Genomic DNA, 26,256 nt, shown 5'->3' with positions numbered 1-26,256 from the left:
CCTGGGCTTGCCTGGTCAAGGCACATATGGGAGTTGATGCTTCCAGCTCCTCCCCCCTGTCTCTCTCTCCTCTCTCTGTCTCTCTGTCTCTCCTCTCTAAAATGAATAAATAAAAATTAAAAAAAAATAAAAATTCTAGAATCATTGGAGATGGTGTACCAGAAATAATTTCGACTTGCTTAATCTGGCAATAGAGAATGCCAGTTTCCGGGAATTCACTTCATTCCAAGTGGGCAAACAAGCTATCTATACTCATTCTCTCAGACCTGTATTTGTCCATTCAACTGACCAGCCCAAATCAGTCAACTTGAGAAAATGGTGTGCTCTATTGCTAAAGGGCTAACAGCAGTTCAAGTAAATGTCATCTAATGCCATAGATAAAACATTTCAGAAAGAACGATTTGCCCCACGGATTGTGCATTCCTGTATCCTAGCATTCCAGTCACTGCATCAACACAAATGTAACAGGAAACCTTTCAAGGGTTGTACAGCGAGGGAGTCAAGTGATAAATGAAACCGGCTGAAGTAGTCATGTGGTCACATTTATTTTAATTATTAAACAAGTACAACATACAATTCATTTTTCCAAAGAAATACACTTTTCCATTCTTTTTTTCTTGAAATAAAAAGCCTCCTTGAAAAGCAGGAGGAGCTGCCTGACCTGTGGTGGCGCAGTGGATAAAGCATCAACCTGGAATGCTGAGGTCTCAGGTCCAAAAACCCTGGGCTTGTCCAGTCAAGACACATATGGGAGTTGATGCTTCCTGCTCCTCCCTCCTTCTCTCTCTATCTCTCTCCTCTCTAAAATGAACAAAATCTTAGCCCTGGCCGGTTGGCTCAGCGGTAGAGCGTCGGCCTAGCGTGCGGAGGACCCGGGTTCGATTCCCGGCCAGGGCACACAGGAGAAGCGCCCATTTGCTTCTCCACCCCTCCGCCGCACTTTCCTCTCGGTCTCTCTCTTCCCCTCCCGCAGCCAAGGCTCCATTGGAGCAAAGATGGCCCGGGCGCTGGGGATGGCTCTGTGGCCTCTGCCTCAGGCGCTAGAGTGGCTCTAGTCGCAACATGGCGACGCCCAGGATGGGCAGAGCATCGCCCCCTGGTGGGCAGAGCCTCGCCCCATGGTGGGCGTGCCGGGTGGATCCCGGTCGGGCGCAAGCGGGAGTCTGTCTGACTGTCTCTCCCTGTTTCCAGCTTCAGAAAAATGAAAATATATATATATATATATAATGAACAAAATCTTAAAAAAAAAAAAAAAAAAATTAAAAAAAAAAAAAAAAGCAGGAGCCCAGGAAAGGGCAGTTAGCCCAACCCGACTGGGGTTAGCACTAGGCCTGAGGACTTTTTTATTTTTTGAAAATCAGCAAATCAAGGTTCAAGGAGCACACACATGCTTTTCTATTGCTTTATCACCCACAGCTCAGGTCCACTTTTCCCACATAAGCAAAACTGGGAACAAAGATGAGAATACTGGTCTAACATTGTTTCAGGGCAAGGGAAGCTGTGAGGAGGAGGGCTGCTTGAAAATTTCTGAAAGAAGGTAGAAAGAGAGAGGAAGCTGCTTAAGGTGAGCGTGCAAAGACTAGGCCAGCCCAGTCAAGGGGGAAAACGGCTTCTGACACTTGGGAGTAAAAGTAGGTTTGTCTTAGAGAAAGAACAAGAATCACCTGCAGGTTTGTACAAATGTTCATAATTTTTTTAAGAAACTTCTCAGAAAAAAATCGCCTCCTTGGTCTTCCATTTTCCTGATTTTGATACTTTGGGATACAAAATAATTTCACTTTCTTAACTCAAAAGCAGAGTATAAGCATAATGATGAATTGTCAATCACACCTGACTCCATGGGAGACTGCTAGGAGGAGCCAGAACTGGTTAATCATCAGCTCTAGCAATCTTGATCATGCAGACCTATATAGTTAGCAAGTCATCTGATTTTACAAGAGATCCAGAGATGCAGATTTTTATGTAAAATCTCCCAACTTTAATGCTAGCAACCAGTTCCAAAAAATTTCATTATTGTGTGGGACAAGAAAAGGTGTTTGAGTACTAGGTTTGCCTGTTTGTCAACACTTTGTACAAACTGAACAAGATTCTCCCCTAAAATCCCTTCCAATTCTACATTCCAGAACTCTACAACCTCTGAAGTAATTAATGTCTCTGAGGAGGTCTCTAGCATTCCCCATAAAAAATTCACCAGATGCAGGCTCCCACTGAAGGTGTTAAGGCAAAGGACTCAATCATGCACTAACACTGAGAAACTTAAAATACGTATACTGACACTTAAAAACTGGGAACCCATGCAGTGTGTATTTGTTTTTCAATAACCATGATGGAAAGCAGACTGCCTTGTAGGGCATCTTGAATCAAAAGCCCTGCCAAGGCCCTGGCCGGTTGGCTCAGTGGTAGAGCGTCAGCCTGGCGTGCAGAAGTCCCGGGTTCGATTCCCGGCCAGGGCACACAGGAGAGGCGCCCATCTGCTTCTCCACCCCTCCCCCCCTCCTTCCTCTCTGTCTCTCTCTTCCCCTCCCGCAGCTGAGGCTCCATTGGAGCAAAGATGGCCCGGGCGCTGGGGATGGCTCCTTGGCCTTTGCCCCAGGCGCTAGAGTGGCTCTGGTCGCGGCAGAGCAAAGCCCCGGAGGGGCAGAGCATCGCCCCCTGGTGGGCAGAGCATCGCCCCCTGGTGGGAGTGCCGGGTGGATCCTGGTTGGGTGCATGCGGGAGTCTGTCTCTCCCCGTTTCTAGCTTTGGAAAAATACAAAAAACAAAAAACAAAACAAAACAAAAAGCCCTGCCAAGAGTGACACTGAACAGTATTAACCTATACTACACAGCCAAATTATGCTTTTGGTTACCCCTTACTTAAAAGAATTTCAAAAAGCAGAAGTAGAATTTTTAAAATCTAATAAGAATATATTCTCTGGAAAGAACATAGCTTCTGGTACCAGCTTTGTCACTGACTTATAATCTCATCTTGGGCAATCACTTCACCTCACTGGATCCTTGTACTCATCTACACAATGAAAGAGGTTGAATTCTAAACTCCAAGTCCTTCCAGCTCTGAAATTCTAGTATTCCTTTCATTTATACTTTCTCTTTAAAGCCTCCGTATTGTTTTATTAAATGTAATTAACTGTCAGGCTCAGCCTGTGGTCTTCCTAGCTATATTTTAAGTTTAAGGCTGATAACTATGTTTATGCTTCTTTATATTTCTTAAGTTGCTGGGCAAGGAAAGTGCTTGAAGCAGAGCAGACACAACATTAGCTGAACTGAATTTATGCAACCTGATTTTAAAATATTTACAAGCCTATCAAGACAAAGCTTCTGCCTTAATCTTACTCATATCTTCTACTACTTCTCTACAATTAATGATACTGTTTAGAGTAGCTAAACAAATAAGTTTTAAACTCTTGGCAGTTTCTAAGTTTTCCAATTAACTTACAGAGCACTCCTTCACAAGATCTATTACAAAACCTACTAGAGCTAGCCAACCTTAATGAATTACAGCAACCTTAGGTTTTTCCAGTAGGGATCAAGCTTTCTTAGTGGAACTAAATAAAAAGTTAAACTGTAGTTATTCAGTCTTCATTACCTTATAATCAGCAATCCTGGCTATAAAACAAAAGTTCGCTATAAATTCAGAAAGGGGCAAAGATGTAGGCATTTGATCAGCAACAGTTATGATGGAAAGAGAAAAGAAGAAGTAAGCAGAAAATAAAAGCATAGCTACATCAGAACTAAGGAGGCTGATTTTGGCAAGCTGCCTCTTTCATGCAAAGAGCTACATACCTTCTTCAAAGACAATAAATGTTTATTCCCAACAGAATGGCCATATTATTCTTAAAACATGTCTGCTTCAAACCTTTAAAATATCCTAAGCATACTACTCAATGCCAATTTTTTTCTAACAGCAAGGTTAAGGTAATGCAATGTTAGGTCGGTTCATTTACACGCAAATCAGAAAATTTATAAATTAAAAGTACCCACAGTAACATTAACTGTCACACTGTACAAGATATAGGATTGTGGATTACTAGTGTAGTCACAAGTATGCCAGGCTGCTTCTGCATTAAACAGAGTTAATACAGGTATTGGAATCTCAACTCTCAAATCTCCCAGTAATTGTCAAAAAAAAAAAAAAAAAAGCCCCAGTACACCTTGGTCACGGGTTCAATCCCTGGTCAGGGCACATACAAGAACCAATCAATGCCCTGGCCGGTTGGCTCAGTGGTAGAGCGACGGCCTGGCATGCAGAGGTCCCGGGTTCGATTCCCGGCCAGGGCACACAGGAGAAGCGCCCATCTGCTTCTCCACCCCTCCGACACTCCTTCCTCTCTGTCTCTCTCTTCCCCTCCCGCAGCCAGGCTCCATTGGAGCAGGGATGGCCCGGGCGCTGGGGATGGCTCCTTGGCCTCTGCCCAGGCGCTGGAGTGGCTCTGGTCGCAAAAGAGCAACGCCCCGGAGGGGCAGAGCATCGCCCCCTGGTGGGCAGAGCGTCGCCCCCTGGTGGGCATGCCGGGTGGATCCCGGTCGGGCGCATGCGGGAGTCTGTCTGTCTCTCCCTGTTTCCAGCTTCAGAAAAATACAAAAAAAAAAAAAAAAAAAAAAAAAGAACCAATCAATAACTACTAAATGGAACAATTAAGTGGAATGAGTCGATGCTTCTCTCTCTCGTTCTCTATTTCCTTCCCCCATCCTCCATCTCTCTCTCTCTCTCTCTCTCTTAAATCAATGAAAAAATTAAAACAAAAATAAAAAGGTAACCCTTATAATTAAGACTCACCCTGACACCTGCCTTTTACTAAATCCTCCCCTAAGCCCATCATTGTCTAAAATGGAAACTGTTTAGGGATTGAGGGAGGAGGGGAGAAAGAGGAGTAACAAAATAAGAGGTATAAAAATATATGTTCTGCCCTGGCCGGTTGGCTCAGTGGTAGAGCGTCGGCCTGGCGTGCAGGAGTCCCGGGTTCGATTCCCGGCCAGGGCACACAGGAGAAGTGCCCATCTGCTTCTCCAACCTTCCCCCTCTCCTTCCTCTCTGTGTCTCTCTCTTCCCCTCCCACAGCCAAGGCTCCATTGGAGCAAAGTTGGCCTGAGCACCGAGGATGGCTCTGTGGCCTCTGCCTCAGGCACTAGAATGGCTCTGGTTGCAACAGAGGAACGCCCCAGATGAGCAGAGCATAGCCCCCTGGTGGGCATGCTGGGTGGATCCCAGTCGGATGCATGCGGGAGTCTGTCTGACTGCCTCCCCGTTTCCAACTTCAGAAAAATACAAAAAAAATTTATATATATATGTTCCATGTTTTCCCCCAAAAACAATGTGGCTGGAGCACAGAGCAAGAACATGTGAGAGATAAAATGAGATAAAATAAAAGTTCCAGAGCTGCTTAAGTGACCATTTGTAGTAAGAATAGGATATTATTAACTTTAGCTTCCATATCATATAATTGAGATAATTAATAATATAAGTGTTCAATAGAAAGCTGCACTAAGCCACAACTGATTATAGATGCACAGGAGGTCCCTGTTTCCAAAAGAAATTGGATAATTCTATTCTGAAAAGAGAAGCAAAGAAGATGAAACCAGCATCTGGACTGGAGGCAAAAAGAGGCATTTGTTTTAGAACAATGGGACTACTAGGCAGAGAATCTTGAACACAGCTGAGGAGAAGCCCACAGAAAAAGGACTATAGTTTTCTTGAATAGCCAGGAGAAAGGATGCCTGCACTTGACTAGAGTCTAGGAAGTTAACCAGACTGAGAAAACAAGAAAGAATTGTCTCTAAAACTTGTGTAGAATATGTACTTTTGATGACCTATTTTGTTATTCATTAATTCATCAATGACTGACCAATTACCATGTCCCAGGATCCTGCTAGGGACACAAAGACTAATTAGAAACCCCTACCAGATCATCCCAGCAATTAATGACAAAAGGAAACAGGTGCCTTTACAATGGAGAAATCTGGTAGATGCCCCTTAATCAAGTGTTTATACTGCTCAAGTCACCACCAGTGAAACTACCTGACAACTACAATGCCTTGAGAAAAAGTCATCTTCACATAGGTAGTATTCTTTTTGTTTGTTTGTTTGTTTGTTTTAATGAGAGGAGGGGAGGCAGAGACAGACTATCACACGTGCTCTGACCAGGATCCACCCAGCAAGCCCAGCAGAGGGGCAATGATCTGCTCATCTAGAGCCCTTGCTCCTTGCAACTGGAGACATTTTTTAGCAGCTGAGGCAGAAGCCATGGAGCCATCCTCAGCATCCGGGGCCAACTCGTTCCAACTGAGCCACGGCTGCAGGAGGGGAGGAGAAGAGAGAGAATTGAGAGGGGGAGAGATGGAGAAGCAGATGGACGCTTCTCCTGTGTGGCCTGACCGGGAATCGAACCCGGGACATCCACACATTGGGCCGATGCTCTACCACTGATCCAACTGGCCAGGGCCTAGGTAGTATTCTTGCCAAGAGTAGAAACAATTAGACAAATCCATACTATAGGACATATACAAAACTGGCCTAAACTCTCCAAAAGTATCAATGTAATCGGGGTGGGGGGGGACTGGAAATAAAAACCAAAGAGACCTCACAACTAAATGCAGTATGTAATCTTTACTGATTCCTGTATTTAAAAAAAACCCAAAACTATAAAGGACATCACTAGGACAACTGGTGTAATTTAATATGAATATGGGCTGCATGAGAACAATACCTCTGAAATCTGTTAAAAGGCATATTCTGATTCAGCAGGTATAGGGTAGGATATAAAAATCTGTATTTACCACAAGTGCCCAGGCAGAGACAACCACTTTTTAAAAGGAATTGACTAATGTTTATCAATGTAAAGTTTCCTGTGTGATATTGTAGTTATATATGGTCAATGTCATTTTCCTTAGGAGTTATAAGCTGAAGAACCTAAAGGTTTACCCAATATCTAGAGTTTACTTTCAAATGCCTCAGAAAAGTGTTTATATAGAAAAATTGAACAAATTTAAAAATGTTAGTAATTGGTGAATCTAGGAGAATTTGAGACAGGATAGTGTGAAGCTAGGAAAATTCCTTGCCAAGTAGAATGTGGAAACTGAGATAAACAGCTGAACAAACTGGCCAGATATTGAAGGTCACATCTCTAAATATAACATCTAGGCCTCAGTTGTATTTTAGCTTTAGGCCCAGAAAAGCAGCAAAACCAGGACCAGCAGCAATGACTAATGACCCCCTGTCATGGGGCTGACCAATTAATAGAGAGCACAACCCTGAAAGGGCACATCTGGAAAAGCTGATGAATATTGTATTGAAATCCTTTCCTAAACTCCCAGTCTTTAAAAGCCCTCAAAACAAAGATCCCAGCACTCTCTCCCTCCAGGAAGCACACCTCCCTTTCCCTTCCTCCTCCTCCTCTTTTTCTTCCCCTATAGGTGTGTATCTCCTAAACTTTAAGGGTCCCCAACAGATTTGCAACAAGGGAAGCAATGAGCAGCGGCAGTCCACCCCAGGCTAATCCCCTGAAACTATCTCTGAAGCCCCCTTTTCTCTGACTTCTCAGTGAGCCAAAGCAGCCCTACTAGGCTTATTTCTTTCCTGTATCATTTCCAGAGAGCCACAGCAGCCGGCCTAGGCTCTACTGTTGCTTCTTCTATTCTAGGCCCTTCCTATTCACTGTCTCCAACTTTAATAAACATACTCTAAAAATCACTTGGACTCACTGTGACATTTTTCCTGCACAAACTCAAGAACCCACACACTACCAGCTAGCCCTAAGCGGACCCAAAGGGCCAGGTCCCCTTTCTGGTAACAAATTGATGAATTAAGTGTTCACTGTATTATTACCCTTCCAACTTTTCTATATACTGTAGTTAAAGATTTTTTCAAACTTGGGGGGAAATGCTCACAGTCTAGATAAAAAAAATAGTTACAACAAAAATTACAAAGTTGTAAATTGCTCCATCAGTGCAAAAGAAGAGCACCCAGGTAAGAGTCCCCAACTTGCCAGGGAGTCCTCACTGAGGAGTCAAAGTACTAGAAGGGAGTGGGAAGCAGTGGCTTCAGGTTCTGCAAAAGGACAATGGCACCAGAGAACTTTGGCACATTCCAAGAACCACAAATGTGAATGAAAAAAGATGAGTGAAATGAAAAGACTGAAAGATAAGCAAAAAAGAAAGCATTATAGGTTTAGACTTTTATCCTTCCTAACTTAAAAATACTTTGGACCCTCCCTGTCTGGTTAGCTCAGTTGGTTCAAGTATCATCCAGACATGTCAAGGTTATGGGTTCAATCCCCAATCAGGGCATAGACAAGAGTCAACCGATGAGTGCATGAATAGGTGGAACAACAAATCGGTTTCTCTCTCTCTCTCTCTCTAAAGAGCAATTAAAAAAATTTTTTTTAGTCAAACAGGCCCTGGCTGGTTGGCTCAGTGGATACAGTGTTGGTCTGGCATGCAGATGTCCTGGGTTCAATCCCCAGTCAGGACACACACGAGTAGTGACCATCGCTCTCTTCCCCTCTCACAGCCAGCGGCTCAGCTGATTTGATCACCGGCCCCAGACCGGGCTTGCGAGGTGGATCCTGGTCAGGGTATATATAGAAGTCTATCACCCCTTCCTCTCAAAAAAAAAAAAAAAAAAAAAAAAAAAAATCAAACAATGCTTGTTCTTACAAAAAAGAAAATAATACTTTTGACCCATTCTATTCTTACAATTTATACTAGTTACTTAAAAAACCCTGAATCAGGCCCTGGCCGGTTGGCTCAGCGGTAGAGCGTCGGCCTGGCGTGCGGGGGACCCGGGTTCGATTCCCGGCCAGGGCACATAGGAGAAGTGCCCATTTGCTTCTCCACCCCACCCCCCTCCTTCCTCTGTCTCTCTCTTCCCCTCCCACAGCCAAGGTTCCATTGGAGCAAAGATGGCCCGGGCGCTGGGGATGGCTCCTTGGCCTCTGCCCCAGGCGCTAGAGTGGCTCTGGTCGCGGCAGAGCGACGCCCTGGAGGGGTAGAGCATCGCCCCCTGGTGGGCAGAGCTTCGCCCCTGGTGGGCGTGCCGGGTGGATCCCGGTCGGGCGTATGCATGCGGGAGTCTGTCTGACTGTCTCTCCCCGTTTCCAGCTTCAGAAAAATACAAAAATACAAAAAAAAAAAAAAAAATCCTAAATCACCACCGCCACACATAGCCCAAAAAAGAAATAAAACCCACCTATTATACTTACCATAGTGAAGGCTAAAAAAACAACCGCCTTCCTAGCCAGAATGGCATTTCCCCAATCTGAAGGACTTCACACACACAACTGCAGAGCTAAGTTCCTCAAAACTCCACAGGCCCCAAACCAAGCATCTCCCTTCCAATCTATTCCCCTGTGACCTTCCCCACCTCCACTGACCAAAACACCAACAAAGCAGGTCCCACAAAAAGAAACCCTAGCCTGACCAGTGGTGGCGGTACAGTGGATGACACGTCAACGCAGAACTCTGGGGTTACAGATTCAAAGCCTTTAAGTCGACAGCTCTGAGTGTGGGCTCATCAGCACAGGGTCACTGGCTTGAGCAGGAGAATCATCCACACAATCCCAAAGCTCACCAGCTTGAGCCCAAAGGGCTTGAAATGCCCAGGGTTACTGGCGTGACCCAAGAGGACACTGGCTTAGCCCTGGTCAAAGTACAAAGTACGTACGAGAAGCAATCAATGCACAACACTAAAGTGAAAGCAACTACGAGCTGATACTTCTCACCCTCTCTCTCTCCCTTCCTGTGTCTCTAATAAAAAAAAAAGTCTTGAACCCCCTGTCCTCCTCTTCCCTCCCCTTCCTCTGTGCCTCAGTAAGTAACTCTACATACCCTTCCCGCAAGCAAGGCTCTGGCCTTGGTCCTGGTTTAGATTACCTAGGAGTCTTCTCCTACCAGTTCTCTTAACAGTCCTAGTTATCATCATCATAGGGTCAACTACCCTCTGAAAAATAACTTGGGATTGTTTCCACGGATAGAATGAAGCCAAACTCCTCCAAACAAACCTGATCCGCACTAGCCTGTCAGCCTCATCACCTGCCTTCACTCCATAAAACTCTTCTCCAGTGCACATGCCTGTCTCCAGGTTGAAATAAAACCCACCTCTTACACTTACCATAGTGAAGGCTAAAAACCGGGGAAGTCCCTTTCCCCTGCTCAAAGCAACCTCCCCAACTTTTTGTCTTCCTTCAAGAGTCACAAGTGTCCTCTTCTCCCACAGATAGAGCTGCTCCCTCTTTTCTGGGTTCCCCAGTCAAAAAAGCACATTATAAGCATCTCATCTCTCTTACAGCACTTGCCACAGAACACTATCAGTGTGTCTATCTCCCATGAAACTGAGAGCTCTTTGAGCACAGGGACCACGGCTTTTTTGAGCATGGTAACTTTCATCTAATAACATTCTATAAACTACTAACTGAATTGACTAGACTCTTTTAGGTTTCATCTAGCATATAGAAAGCAATAAGAAATGTCTCTCACTTACTATAGATTAGCAAGAATAGATATAGATCGCTAATTCTTACCTATCAGTGATATTACTAAGGCTAATAATCTCATTAGTTTGTAAATCCCTCAAGGTCAGTGATGATGACCTGCATATTCTTTTTTTACTTTTTTTGTTTTGTTTTTTTTTTAAGTGAGAGTAGGGGAGATACAGAGACAGACTCCTGCATGTGCCCTGACCAGAATCCTCCCAAGACCAATGCCTTGCCCATGCCCACTGCTGGCAACCGAGCTATTTTTATCTCCTGAGGTGGATGCTCCACGGAGCCTTTCTCAGCACCCAGGGACAACGCACTCAAATCAATCCAGCTAAGGCTACTGGAGGAGAAGAGAGAAAGAGAGAGAGAAGGGGGAAGGGGAGGGGGAGGGGGAAGGGGAAGGGGAGGGGAGGGGGAGGGGGGAATGGGTAGGGAAGCAGATGGTTGCTTCTCCTGTGTGCCCTAATCAGAATTGAACCTGGGACTTCCACACACCAGGCCAATGCTCTACCACTGATCCGACCAGCCAGGGCCGACTTGTATATACTTAACATTGCCCCCCACCCCACCCTGCACCTGCTTTGAAATGGAGACTTACAATAAATGTATAGAATTCAACTGAACCCTTCCCACTGTAATTGGGATACAGCAAACTAAATACTCCCTTAGACCCTAGCCCTGGACAGTTAGCTCAGTTGGTTAAGAACATCATCCTGAAATGACAAATTTGCGGGTTCGATCCCCAGACAGGGCACACACAGGAAGCAACTAATGAATGCATGACTGAGTAGAACAACAAATGAATGTTTCCCTTCCTCCTTCCGTTTCTCTCCCTTCCTCTCTGTCTCTCTAAAAATCAATCAATAAATTAAAAAATGAAGCCCTGTCAGATAGCTCAGTTGACTGGAGCATCATCCTGAAGCACAGAGGTTGCTGGTTCGATCCCCGGGCAGGGCACATACAGGAACAGATAGATTAATGTTCCTGTCTCTCTCTCTCCCTACCTCTCAAATAAATAAATAAATAAACAAATAAGGACTCCCTTAGACCCTGAATCAATAAAGATACCCAAAAAGCATTACATCTTTCACTTGTCTTAATAACCCTAAAGAAGCTTAAATTTCTCTCAAGGACTGCCATCTTTCATTTCCCTGGATCTCCCCCTTCTTCCAAGCTATCAAGCTCACATTTCACTTAGTGACTTCTCCGTAAAATGACAGGTTTCTAAAGATACACTTCAAAGTCAGTCCAGAGCTTTTCTGAGAACATGATGACCCCAGGTCCAAGGAAGCAAGAAAATGATAAGGGATGACTATAAGAAACCTTTTCCGATTTAGAGATTCCCAGGAATAGAAAATCTCCATGAACACTGACTATCAGTAAGAGTAACTTACCCTTTCAGTTTCTGCCTTATTCATTGCACTATTGTTTATCACAAACCATGATTAAGAGTCTTGATTAATACTGAAATATTTAATATTATGAAATAATATACCATGAGAGAACAGTAACAATGCATCTTTGCTAGGAAAGAAAGCAGGTATCGGAGCTGCACAGGCCAAATGGACAATTAACAAAGACTCCTATCCTTCATGTCACTAAAAATGGGCCACAACAAATGCATTTTTCTGAGTTATGACAACACTTTGTTTCAAGAACAGTCTGCAGTCTAACCTGGTTAATAAACCAGTACAGAATTATGTAACTTGATAATTAACCAGGCTTCAAACCCACACTTTCAACTCATAATGTCAAATACTAGCAAAATAAAATAAACCATAGCAATAAAACATTTTCAAACTACAACTGATGATCTACTTATTTGTAACAGTAGTTAACAATAAAATCTCAGAACAAGAAAATGAGGGAAATCTACAGCTCAATATAATGAAATAGAATAGCCAAAACAATCCTGGAAAGAATTAGCCTTTAAATTATCAACTAAGCCCTGGCTGGTTGGCTCAAGTGGTAGAGCATCAGCCTGGCATGTGGAAGTCCCAGGTTAGATTCCTGGCCAAGGCACACAGGAGAGGGGCCCATCTGCTTCTGCCCCCTTCCCCCTCTCCTTTCTCTCTATCTCTTCCCCTCCTGCAGCCAAGGCTCCATTGGAGCAAAGTTGGCCCGGGCGCTGAGGATGGCTCCATGGTCTCCACCTCAGGTGCTAGAATTGCTCCGGTTGCAACAGAGCATTGCCCCAGATGGGTCGAACATCACCCCATGGTGGGCATGCCGGTGGATCCTGGTCAGGCGTATGCAGGAGTCTGTCTGCCTCCCCCCCCGCCCCGCCCTACTACTCACTTCAGAAAAATACAAAAAAAAAATTTTAAATAAATTATCAACTAATGAATAAGATAGCTATTTAACACTGAGATTAAATTGGATTAATCATTACAGAACTTTAATGCAAATGGGTTTTTTTCTGTAAAGCCTTCGAAGTCTTAAAAATCTTACAGATGAAAACTATAACTTCCATAATTCCCTCTTTTTTTACTATAATGGGAACATACAATAACAAAATATTTTAAAAATCAAATCACACTTACCCATATAATACTTGTTCCAAATGATCAAATCTTTGCTACAGACATTTAGAATAACACTTGAAGTTGCCTTTCTCAATGTATTTACATTATATGTATTACTCTAAATTTGCAGCTAGTGAAAAAGTACAAATTAAATCCCAATCAAAAAGTGGGGTTGATAGATGACAGTCCATTAACAAATAAATAGAAATGCATGCTAATTTCAAGCCCCATTAGAAATAGGGTTGGGGCATGCTTGTACATGGAGAAGAAAAGTTTGATAGTTATAAAAAAAAAAACTAAAAAAATAATAATAATAATGAACACTTAGAGGCTCCAAAAGAGAAAGGGCAATGTTGAAGTTTTATTTTGAAGCATGGTTATTTCTGCACACTTTGAACTTTCAATAATGGATAAATTTAGTATAGTGCTCTTGCAAGTGAGCAAACAGCATGACACTGGGCAAGTCAAGCCAGACTGTCCATTTCACCAGTGTTGGGCCCACTCAACCCACATCCACATCGGGGGGCTGAGCAGGCCACCAAGCTGCACAAGCAACTCTTTCCAAGTCTGGAAGCAAGCACACCGGCACCTTGGCAGATTTTCAGAACTGCTGAAACTCATGCCTGATATGTTTAACAAGAGAAAACAGAAGGTACTAAGACTTAAAGCCTCCAATATATACAGTACAATCAAAATTCCTCTAAGTCTTTTTAAGGGTGTAGCTTCATAGTCACTCATGAGGAAAAAATTATTTGGGCAGGGAAAGCATAAAGGATAATTGAATCCACTTTTTTCACTATTTGTTTATTTACAGACACTAACAAAGAATATACATTTTGAGCCTGACCTGTGGTGGCGCAGTGGATAAAGCGTCGACCTGGAAATGCTGAGGTCGCCGGTTCGAAACCCTGGGCTTGCCTGGTCAAGGCACATATGGGAGTTGATGCTTCCAGCTCCTCCCCCCTGTCTCTCTCTCCTCTCTCTCTCTCTCTCTCTCCTCTCTAAAGTGAATAAATAAAAGTAAAAAAAAAAAAAAGATACTTTAAAAAAAAAAAAAAAAAAAAGAATATACATTTTGAATGAATTTAATTTTTAACTATTTTTTTCACTTTTGACATGCAGCTAAATTCAATCTGATGTACTACTCTCAGTTTTAACAAAATCAAACAGTTGTGCGTAAGCACCTCCACAATCAAGCACCTCCACGTTATAGAAAATGTAAAGGGTTTTATTTTCACAACAGCATGTACATACAACTAAACCAAAGAATTTAAATACAGGTGTACACAAAATATATACCAGCTTCAAATACTAATTTGGCCTACTAATCAACTTACTTTAAACTACAATAATCAAATCAGTGTGGGCCCTGGCTGAGTAACTCAGTTGGGTGGAGCATCATCTCGACATGCTGAGGTTGCAGATTCAATCCTTGGTCAGGGCACATACAAGAATTAACCAATGATGGCATGAATAGTGGAGCAACAAGCTGGTATTTCTCTCTCTCTAAGAATCAATACATAAAAATTGCAGTGGGGTAATGCTACAGAGAAAAAGAGACCAACACAATTGAAGAGAACCCAGAAACCAACTTGTAGGTATATACATAGTCAAATGACTCTTGATAAGGGTGTTAAGATTATTCAATGAGGAAAGGGTAGACTTTTCAACAAATGGTGCTGAGAAAACTAAATGCACATGTAAAAGGATGAAGTTGAACCATTACCTAGTATATACAAAAGGCAACTCAAAATGGATCAAAGATCACTAGAAGATGAAACAATGAAACACTTGGAAAAAAACACAGCGCAAAAGGTTCATGACATTGGATTTGGCAATGATTTTTTTTTTAATTTACTGATTTTAGAGCAGAAGGGGTTGGAGCAGTGGGGTGGGAAGCATCAACTCATAGTTCTTGTATGTGCCTTGACCGGGCAAGCCCAGGGTTTCGAACCAGGAACCTCAACTGGGCAAGTCGGAGTTTTGGAACCAGCGACTTCAGCATTCCAGGCCAACACTTTATCCACTGTGCCACCACAGGTCAGTCTTGGCAATGACTTCTTGACTATAATACCAAAGGTTCAAATAGGTAACCAAAGAAAAACAGATATCAAAATATCTGTTTTTTGACTTGATCAAAATAGAAACATTTGAGTATCAAAGGACATCAACAAAGTGAAAAGGCAACCAGAGTAGGGTTATGGGAAAATCATATATGTGGTAAGAGATTAATATCCAGAATAGAGAACTCCTAAAATTGAACAATCAAAAAACCAAAAGCGGCCCTGGCCGGTTGGCTCAGTGGTAGAGCGTCAGCCTGGCGTGCAGAAGTCCCGGGTTCGATTCCCGGCTAGGGCACAAAGGAGAAGCGCCCATCTGCTTCTCCACCCCTCCCCCTCTCCTTCCTCTCTGTCTCTCTCTTCCCCTCCCGCAGCCAAGGCTCCATTGGAGCAAAGATGGCCCGGGCGCTGGGGATGGCTCTGTGGCCTCTGCCTCAGGTGCTAGAATGGCTCTGGATGCAACAGAGCGACGCCCCAGAGGGGCAGAGCATCGCCCCCTAGTGGGCATGCCAGGTGGATCCTGGTCGGGCGCATGCGGGAGTCTGTCTGACTACCTCCCCGTTTCCAGCTTTGGAAAAAAGTAAAAAAAAAAACAAAAAAAAAACAAAAGCCTGGCCAAGTGGTGGCACAGTAGATAAAGCGTCAATCTGGGACACAGAGGACCCAGGTTGCCAGCTTAAATGCGGGCTCATCAACCCAAGCGCAGGCTCACAGCTTGAGCATTGAGCACAGGGTCTCTGGCTGGAGCGTGAGATCATAGACATGACCCTATGGTCACTGGCTTGAGCCCAAAGGTCGCTTGCTTGAGCAAGGGGTCACTCGTTCTGCTGTAGCCCCTAGGTGAAGGCACATGAGAAAGCAATCAATGAACAACTAAGGTGCCACAACAAAGAATTGATGCTTCTCATCTCTCTCCCTTCCTATCTGTCTGTGTGTCCCTATCTGTCCCTCTCTCTCTCTTCCTCTCTCTCTGTTAAAAAAAAAAAGAAAGAAATAATCAAGGATAGACAAAAGATTTAGTAATAAACTAAAGCAGCTCTGGAAGCAAAATAAATGTCCAACTGATTAAAGAATCTACATAATGGAATAGGAGGGGAGTCATTGATATACTGTTACCTTTTCTGTGGGCGCCACCAGGTTGAGAGGAGTGTGATCTTCTCCTCTCCACGCCATAGCATGTGCTCATCCACTAATATCCATCTACTCCAAAAAAAGGAAAAGCTGGCAAAATTGTCACTTTGCCTGTTGCATTCAAGTCTTCCGTTCGACCAGATGTTGTGAATTTTTTTCACACCAATTTGCACAGAAACAACAAACAGCCCTATGCTATCAGTGAATTGGCAGGTCATCAAAACCAATGTTGAGTCTCGGGGTACTGGCTGAGCTATAGCTTGAATTCCCAGATTTCAAACTGGTGAAACTCATCGTCTGGCCAGGATGCTTTTGGAAATATGTGTCATAGAGGCCACATGTTTGCACCAACCAAAACCTGGCACCATTGGCATAGCAGAGTGAACACAACACAGAAGCAATATGCCATCTGCTCTACCCTGGCTGTCTTGGCCTTACCAGTACTGGTCACGTCTAAAGGTCATCATATTAGCCTTGGCCAGGTAGCTCACTTGGTTAGAGCATTGTCCCAACTAGTCAAGATTGCAGGTTCAGCCCTCAGTCAGGGCACCTACAAGAATCAACCAATGAATGCATATATAAGTATAATAAGTCAGTATTTCTCTCTCTCTCTCAAATCAATTTAAATTTTTTAAAATAAATTTTTTAAGTTTCTCTTGCCTGGCCTTTGGTGGCGCAGTGGCTGAAGTATTGACCAGGAAGGCTGAGGTTGTCAATTTGAAAACCTGGGCTTGCCCAGTTAAGTCATACATGACAAGCAATCAGTGAACAACTAAAGTAAAGCAACTAGTTGATACCTCTCGTTCCCGCACCTCTCTCTTTCCTCTCTCTGCAGAATCAATAAATATTCTTTTTTAAAAAAAAAGGTTTCTCGGCCCTGGCCGGTTGGCTCAGTGGTAGAGCGTCGGCCTGGCATGGGGGGGACCCAGGTTCGATTCCCGGCCAGGGCACATAGGAGAAGTGCCCATCTGCTTCTCCACCTCCCCCCCTCCTTCCTCTCTGTCTCTCTCTTCCCCTCCCACAGCCAAGGCTCCACTGGAGCAAAGATGGCCCGGGCGCTGGGGATGGCTCCTTGGCCTCTGCCCCAGGCGCTAGAGTGGCTCTGGTCGAGGCAGAGTGACGCCCGGAGGGGCAGAGCATCGCCCCTGGTGGGCGTGCCGGGTGGATCCCGGTCGGGCGCATGCGGGAGTCTATCTGACTGTCTCTCCCCATTTCCAGCTTCAGAAAAAAAATAAAAATAAAAATAAAAATAAAAATAAAAGGTTTCTCTAGGAAAAACAAAATAAAATAAAGGTCATCATATTGAGGAAGTTCCTTTGGTGGTTAAAGATAAAGTTGAAGGCTACAATAAAACCAAGGGGGCTCCTTTACTCCTTAAGAAACATAAGGCCACCTCACCAGGCGGTGGCATAGTGGGTAGAGAGTCAGCCTGGGACATAGAAGACCCATGTTTGAAACCCAGAGGTCACGGGCTTGAGAGCGGGCTCACCAGCTTGAACGCTGTGTCACTGGTTTGAGCATGGGATCACAGACATCAGCCAATAGTCACTGGCTTGAGCAAGGGGTCACTGGCTCAGCTAGAGACCACCACCCACCATCAAGGCAAATATGAGAATGCATTCAATGAACAACTAAGGTGCCACAACTAAGAACTGATGCTTCTCATCTCATTCCCTTCCCTTCTGTCTGTGCCCCATCTCTTAAAAAAAAAAGAAAAGAAAAGAAATGTAAGGCCTGGCCCCTGACAAACAGTTGAGTTGGTTAGAGTATTGCCCCGATGTGCAGAGATTGCTGGTTCAATCCCCAGTCAGGGCACAGACAGGAACAGATCGATGTTCTTCTGTTCTCTGTCTCTCCAATCCCTTCTCTAAAATCAGTAAAATTGAAAAATAAAGAGAAAGAAACTTAAGGCCTGGAGGCAGGTGCTCGCTGGAGCACGTGCACACCTTCCTTCATTCTCAGGCATGCCTCTTTACTTTTCTTTCCCAAACTCAAAGGGTCTCCAGGAGACTTGACACCAGTGGAGCAACAGGCAGCAGCAGCTCGTCGCAGGCTTACACCATGAACCTCTCTCCAAAAACCCTCTCTCTCCAGTGAGCTTACAGTAGCCCCACTGAGGCTCACTACTTTCCTCTAACGTTTCTACAGAGCAAAAAGTAGGAACTGCCTAGGCTCTCTCATGTTGCTTCTTTTAATTTAAGCCCTTCCCTGTTTCAATGTCCCCAGCTTTAATTAAAGTACTCTCAAAATCAAATTTAAAAAAAAATAAAGTAAAAAAACCCAAGGCCTGAAATGATAGCAAAAAGGTTTATGCCTCTCAGTGAATGAAAGTTACCGAGGGCAAACCACCATAGTTGTAAGGGACCCTGCATCATCTATAATGAGGACAACAGTATCAAAGCCTTTAGAAACATCCTTGGAATTACTCTGCTTAATGTGAGCAAACAACATTTTGAAACTAGCTCCTAGTGGGCATGTGGGTCACTTCTGCATTTAGACTGAAAGTGCTTTCTGCAAGTTAGATGATCTATAATGGCACCTGGTGTAAAGTTGCTTCCCTCAAGAGCAACCACAACCTTCCCATGCACAAGATGCTCAGTACAGACCTCAGCAGAATCTTGAAAAGCCCAGAGATTCAAAGAGCACCACAAGAACCACGCAAGAAGAATTCATCAGTCCTGAAGAAGAATCCACTGAAAAACCTGAGAATTTTGTTGAACTACATGCATATGCAAAGACCATGTGACAGAACACTGTTCTTGGCCAGACGAAGAATCACAAGCTCTGGGAGGATAAAGCAGCAGCAGTGCTAGAAACCAACCCAGATGACAAGGGGGTTCCAGGCAAAAAGCCTGTGGTAGAGAAGAAAGAAAAGAAAGCTGTTGGCATTACGAAGCAGCCTTTGGTGGGATAAAAGGCTGCAGCAGCCTGACCAAGTGGTGGTGCAGTGGATCAACCTGGTAAAAAGGTTTGAAACCCAAGGTCGCTGACTTAAACCCAAGGTCACTGGCTCAGCTGGAGCCCCCACTCAACTCAGTCAAGGAATATGTGAGAAAGCAATCAATAAACAACTAAAGTGCCACGATTAAGAGTTGATTCTTCTCATCTCTCTCCCTTTCCATCTCTGTCTCTGTCTCGCTTAAAAGAAAATAAATATAAAGGCTGCAGCTATCAAGAAACCAATAGCTGAGAAGAAGCCCACAGAAAAGAAATCCACCACAGAAGATGCCTGTGACATAAACTTAAATTTGTTTATTCCATAACGGTCAAATCACTTTGGACTGCTAATTCTGGAAAAAAAAAAACGAAAAAAAAACCCTGATCAAAAGAGAAAAAAAAAAAGCTATGTTAGCATTGTGCAATTAATCATATTTCATCAATTCTAAAGCATAGGCATTCCTGGATATGTCTTATAATTGGTGGCATTTCCTAGTTTATTGGCAGTGTTTCTTTTTTCTCGGTGGTACATAAAGGTTAATCTTATGCTACTAATGGGGAAAATGTTAAAGTTATGATCAGTGAACAGTAGATTACAAAAGAGCATATAAGGTAAAATCTAGTTTTTACAAAAGGTATGTATAATCAGTATACACGCCCAGAAAAAAAAAGATTAGAGGAGATACACCAAAATATTAACATATTTAATCTCTAGGTAATGTGAATGAACTTTAAAACAAAAAGACTTGTCCCCGAGTGCTGAGGATAGCTCAGCTGGTCGGAGCACATCGGCCTCAAACAGCTAACATAGCTTAGTACTCAAGCCCTAACCCAGAAACAAACCAGTAGTAACCTCTGCATATCAGGAGAATGCTCTAACCAATCAAGCTATCCGGCCAGGGCCAACCCACTTAATATTGATAAAAACTTGTCCTGTCCAATACTCCGTAACTAAAAATAACCTAGCATTTTATCACATTAGAGGCTAAAAAAAAAACAAACCTCCTTTATCATCTAATTCATTACACATACTCAAACTCTTGGGCTGGGACTTAAAAATTTTAAAACTCTATAAAGCCCATTATCACCATTCCATATATAATAGACATATAATCAATGACAAATTAGCAATAGCAGAAATCATCCCACCACACAACTCTTTATTGTTTACTATGACCTGTTAAGAATTTTTTTTTTTTAAGAATTTCATTTTTTAAAAGTTCTCTCCCCAAGTCTTCCTTGCTCACCCATATGTTCACTGTGCTGGAGGGTAATGTGGCCCAAAAGGAACCTAATTCCCTCTCTCAAGGTATCCACAGTTCAGCTGAGAAGGGAAAAATACAGGAGAAAAGCTCTACGATATTGAATATGGCAATGTTTTCTTAGCTATAACACCAAAACCACAAGCAAGAAAGGAAAAAATAGATAAACTGGACTTATCAAAATGTAAAACTTTTATGCATCAAAGAACATTATCAACAGGGTAAAAAAACAACCTGTATAAATGGGGGAAAGTATTTGCAAATCATATATGATAAGGGATTGATATCCAGACTATTTAAAGAACTCTGACAAAACACAAAAAAAAGCCTGGCCAAGAGTAGTAGCACAGTGGATAGAGCCTCACTGAGGTAGCAAGTTCAAAACCCCAAGGCCACTGGCTTGGGTCAACATGACCGCTATGGTTGCTGGCTTGAGCAAGGTGTCACTGACTTAGCTAGAGGCCTCACCACCTCCCCAACCCCTCATCAAGGCACATCTAGAAGCAACCAGTAAACAACTAAAGTGTCACAACTACAAGTTGATACTTTTCATCTCTCCCCCCTCCTATCTCTCTTCCTTTCTAACACACACACACACACACACACACACACACAGCCTGACCAGGTGGTGGCGCGCAGTGGATAGAGTGTTGGACTGGGATGCGGAGGATCCAGGTTCAAGACCCCGAGGTCGCAAGCTTGAGCACGGGCTCATCTGGTTTGAGCAAAGCTCACCAGCTTGGACCCAAGGTCGCTGGCTTGAGCAAGGGGTTCCTTGGTCTGCTGAAGACCCACAGTCAAGGCACATATGAGAAAGCAGTCAATGAACAACTAAGGTGTTGCAATGAAACACTGATAATTGATGCTTCTCATCTCTCTCTCTCCGTTCCTGTCTGTCTGTCCCTATCTATCCCTCTCTCTCTCTCTCTCTCTCTGTAAAAAAATAATAAAATAAAACACACACACAAAAAACTACCTGATTAAAATAGGCAAAGGAGCCTGACCTGCGGTGGCACAATAGATAGAACATCGATCTGGAAAACTGAGGTCCCACCCAGGTACGAAACCCCAAAGTCACCTGCTTGAGAGCAGAATCACTTACATGATCCCAAGGTCATGGCTTGAGCAGGGATCACTGGTTCGGCTAGAGCCCACCCCAGTCAAGGCATGTATGAGAAGCAATCAATGAAAAACTAAAATGAAGCAACTATGAGTTGATGCTTCTCACTCTCTCACCTCCCTCTCTCTCTCTCCCTTCCTGCTTCTCCCTTGCTCTCTCTAAAAAATAAAAATAAATAAATTAGGGAAAGGACTTTAAAAGAGATTTCTTAAAGAAAATATACAAATGACCAATAATCAAATTAAAAGACGTTTGCCCTGGCCGATTGGCTAAGGCAGTTAAACATTATCCCAAAACATAGAGGTTGTAGGTTTGATCTCTGGTCAAGGCACAAATGAGATGTGACCAATGAACACCTATCTAAGTGGAACAACAAATAAATACTGCCTGACCAGGCAGTGGCACAATGGAGAGATTGTAGGCTGGGCCGCTGAGGACCCAGGTTTGAATCCCCGAGATTGAACAAGGGCTCACAGACATGACCCATGGTCGCTGGCTTGAGGCTCAAAGTAGCTGGCTCGAGCAACGGGTCACTGGCTTGGCTGGAGCCCCCCAATCAAGGTACATATAAGAAAGAAATCAGCCTGACCAGGTGGTGGCACAGTGGATAGAGCGTCGGACTGGGATGCGGAAGGACCCAGGTTCGAGACCCCAAGGTCGCCAGCTTGAGCGCGGGCTCATCTGGCTTGAGCAAAGAGCTCACCAGCTTGGACCCAAGGTCGCTGGCTCCAGCAGGGGATTACTCGGTCTGCTGAAGGCCCACGGTCAAGGCACATGTGAGAAAGCAATCAATGAACAACTAAGAAGTCGCAACGCGCAACGAGAAACTGATGATTGATGCTTCTCATCTCTCTCCGTTCCTGTCTGTCTGTCCCTGTCTATCTCTGCCTCTGTAAAAAAAAAAGAAAAAAAAAAGAAAGAAATCAGTGAGCAACTAAGGTGGCACAACTATGAGTTAATGCTTCTCCTATCTCTCCTTTCCTGTCTAAAATAAATAAATAGATAGATATAGATAAATAAATAAATGCTTCTCTCTCTCCCTCTATCTCTGTAAAATTAATCAATTAAAAAGAAAATTTGAAAAATAAAAAATAAAAAAAATTTAAAAAAAAAAAAAGAAAATTTGTGTGTCTCAAGGCTAATTCAGGCAGTTAGAAGAACAGTATAAGGATGCTAATTCTGCTTCTCAGGCCACATCCTGCAAAAGGGGCCCCAAGCAAATTGGTGATTTGGCTCCTCTGATTTTGCCAATTGGATTTAAAAAAAAAAAAAAAAAGGGTCAGGAACGCCCTGAAATGGAACTAACAACACATGAGCATAAATTTAAAGGACTTTTAGATACTGGAGCTGATGTATCTGTTATTGCTAAGCTACATTGGCCTCCTTCCTGGCCCACTCATGCAGCAACCACAGAATTACGAGGTATAGGGCAGAGTAAATCCCCTCAACAAAGTTCTAGTTTTCTACATTGGGAAGATTAAGAAGGTCATTCTGGATTTTTTAAGCCTTATGTGCTCCCTGGATGGCCAGTTAATTTGTGGGGTAGAGAGGTTTTGAAAAATATGGGAGCATTGCTTGTCAGTCCTAATGGTTTAGTCAGTACTCAGATACTTGATCAGGGATTTTTGCCCACCAAGGGATCAGAGAAAGAACAGTGAGGAATTCTCACCCCCATAGAAGTGGCACCCAATACCAGAAGGTGTGGATTAGGATATCAAAATTTAGCATACGGGCCTTGGTAGCTCCTGCTACCTCAATAATGCATTGTGCAGACCCAATTACTTGTAAATCAGATAATCCTGTATGGGTAGGCCAACGGCCCCTTTCTCAGGAGAAACTTAGGGCAGCTGCTCAATTGGTACAAGAGCAGCTACAGCTTGGGCACATTGAACCATCTAATTGCCCATGGAAAACACTTCCATAATTTGATCTTGTTGCCTCCTGGATTATCAAGGGGCATAGGCGACCCTTACAGCTTATAGGTTTTGAGCCTCAAAATTATTGTTGTTCCTTTTTTCAAAGGATCAACATCAATGGCTCTGGGAAACTCCCACTAAATGGCAAGTCGCTCTTGCAAATCAATGGACAACTTTATACTGAAACTGTCAACTTAAAATCAGTTCAAAGTCTAGAGTTATATGCCATTATCATGGCTTTTCAGCATTTGCCATATTCCCCCTTTAATCTATATACAGACAGCAAATATTTACTTATGATGTTTCCACAATAAAGACTGCTGTCTTAGGGACAAATGCTGATGAACTATTTCAGCAGTTACTGACCTTCTTCAAAGACTTGTATGTCAACATAGAGCTCCATGTTTTATAGGACATACATGAGCTCACTCCATGCTCCCTGGAGCTTTAGCAAAGGGAATGCCCTTTTTTCGTTTCTGTGTGTGTGTGTGTGTGTGTGTGTGTGTGTGTGTGTATTTTTCTGAAGTTGGAAACGGGGAGGCAGTCAGACAGACTCCCGCATGCTCCCGACCGGGATCCACCAGGCACCCCTACCAGGGGGGATGCTCTGCCCATCTGGGGTGTTGCTCTGTTGCAACCAGAGCCATTCTAGCACCTGAGGCAGAAGCCACAGGGCCATCCTTAGCACCGGGCCAACTTTGCTCCGGGGGGAGCCTCGGCTGCGGGAGAGGAGGGGAGAGAGAGAGAGAGGAAGGGGAGGGGGAGGGGTGGAGAGGCAGATGGGCGCTTCTTCTGTGTGCTCTGGCCGGGAATTGAACCCGGGACTCCTGCACACCAGGCCGACGCTCTACCACTGAGCCAACCAGCCAGGGCCTAGGAATGCCCTTGTTGATCAAGCTACCCAAAAGAAAATTATTTGGAGCAACCATGACAGATCGAGCAATTCAGTCTCATACTATTCATCACCAGAACACTGCAGCCCTGTGTAAACAGTTTCAACTTTCTCGGGAAGCAGCACGGCAGATTGGGAAATCCTGTCCAAGGGGTCCTATACTACAATCTGCCCCTTTATTTGGAGTTAGCCCTCAAGGACCCCTACCAGGACAACTTTGGCAAATGGATGTTACTCATATACCTTCATTTGGCAAACAGTCTTATGTCCATGTTACAATGGATACATATTCTGGATTTATAGTAACCTCTGTCAGAACAGGAAAGGCTGTAAGCATGTTATAGCTCATTGTCTGAATGCACTGTTCTATTATCAGATTTCCTAAACTGGTTAAACTGAAAATGCTCCTACATATGGAGCAAAAGCATTTACTGTATTTTATCATTCTTACAATCCTTAAAGTTAAGGTATTATTAAAGTGTACCCAGCAAATATTTTAAGGTCAATTTAAAAAAATTTAAAAGGGAGTAGTCATATCCTGGAACTCCTACGGGTCTACCATATCATGCTTTTTACTTTAAAATTTTTTAAATTTCTTTTGAATGCTGATGAACAGGAGATGCCAAATCTTTTTCTCCTGCAAACTACTACCTTCTTTATTTGATCCAGCTAATAACACTGTTTTGTCTTTTTCCAAATAGCTCGATATATGGAAAAGATTTATATAGGCGGATGGGGATCCTCAAACCCCTCAGCAAGATCTTCTGAGCATGGCTTTTAAGATACCAAGAGGCAGAAAAAGCCCAATAGAGATCAGGGGAACTACCAGCTTTTAGGATATGCCCTTAAAGGCTCCAATGCCCCAAAGGGGTCTCATAGGATGCCACCTGGGTCCTGCTTCAATAGTGGAAAGGAAAGTCATTGAGCTAAAGCCAGCCAGACTTACATGCCTCTGCTGTGAGGAAACAGGGACACTGGAAGGTAGGCTTCCCCCTCACTCCTCTAAGGGAGGGTTCAGTCTCTTCCAGCCCTGCTCTAGCCACCTATGACCTAACCTTGCCCAGAATGCTGGGGTTTGCCACCGAAGGCTGAAGGTGCCCAGGGCCGTCGGCCCCATCTAAGACACGGTAGACGAGCCTAGGGTATTTCTTCCAAGAAGCAGGTAAACTGATCTCATTTGCACAAGGGCCGCTTAACTATGTCTTGCCTGAATAGTCAGGTTTTTTATTCTTCCTTTGAAGATCTCTGTTGTGAGTGTTGATAGTCCTATTTTCTGCTGCTTTGTTTAATATATAGTGTTTCCTTTATTCCTCCTACCTCAATGCCCCACTCATATATCAGGCTGGAACCTACTCCTAATTTAAGAGCTCTCTTTCCCCCTTTTTGCCAACTTCTATTATGAATCTACCTTTGCCAACCAGCTTAGTGTATCCTAAGGTTCTCTTTACCACACCACAGTCGCAGAGCTCCAGGGAAAAGCAACCTGGTCTCATCTCTCCAGGCAGAGGAGAACAGAAGTTCCATCTCCACACATGCTGCAGATGGCTTTTCCAGTCTACCTGAATCATTACCAGCTAGAAGCAGTGGTCACTGGGACTTGGACGTGAGCTGCAAAGTATAGAATTGTGACAATTCCAGCGCCGTGCGGACTTTTCCTGGATGTGGACTTTTCCTGGACTCCTCCTGCTCCTTGTGACAACTCCTAACAGACTGAACTGGGGTTGGGTTACATTTTTCAGGGATTTGGCATGGTGTTGGGGCCAACTTGGACTTGGTGAGCATGTTAAGGACACTACTCTTTTATGGATTCTTGCTGTACTGGCCAAGAGTTTGCTTAAAGGCTTTAATCACTGTAAAAAAAAATAAAAAAAATTTTTAAAAAATAGAAGACTAGATAAAGAATATGTGGCACAGCCTGACCTGTGGTGGCGCAGTGGATAA

The 26,256-nt window shown here is 43.7% G+C and overlaps 1 protein-coding gene and 1 pseudogene across 2 annotated transcripts in view; one reads left to right on the top strand and one right to left on the bottom strand.

Annotated features, from left to right (window-relative positions):
• CTNNA1 (catenin alpha 1) overlaps positions 1 to 26,256 on the bottom strand; it is a 236,885-nt gene that overhangs the window by 203,424 nt on the left and 7,205 nt on the right. The window lies entirely within an intron of this gene.
• Positions 13,371 to 19,451, top strand: LOC136335589 (large ribosomal subunit protein uL4-like; annotated as a pseudogene).

Source organism: Saccopteryx bilineata, chromosome 4 (genome assembly GCF_036850765.1).
Source record: "Saccopteryx bilineata isolate mSacBil1 chromosome 4, mSacBil1_pri_phased_curated, whole genome shotgun sequence".
NCBI lineage: Eukaryota > Metazoa > Chordata > Mammalia > Chiroptera > Emballonuridae > Saccopteryx > Saccopteryx bilineata.
Note: the sequence above shows the minus strand (reverse complement) of the source record. Positions and strands in the feature narration are given on the sequence as shown.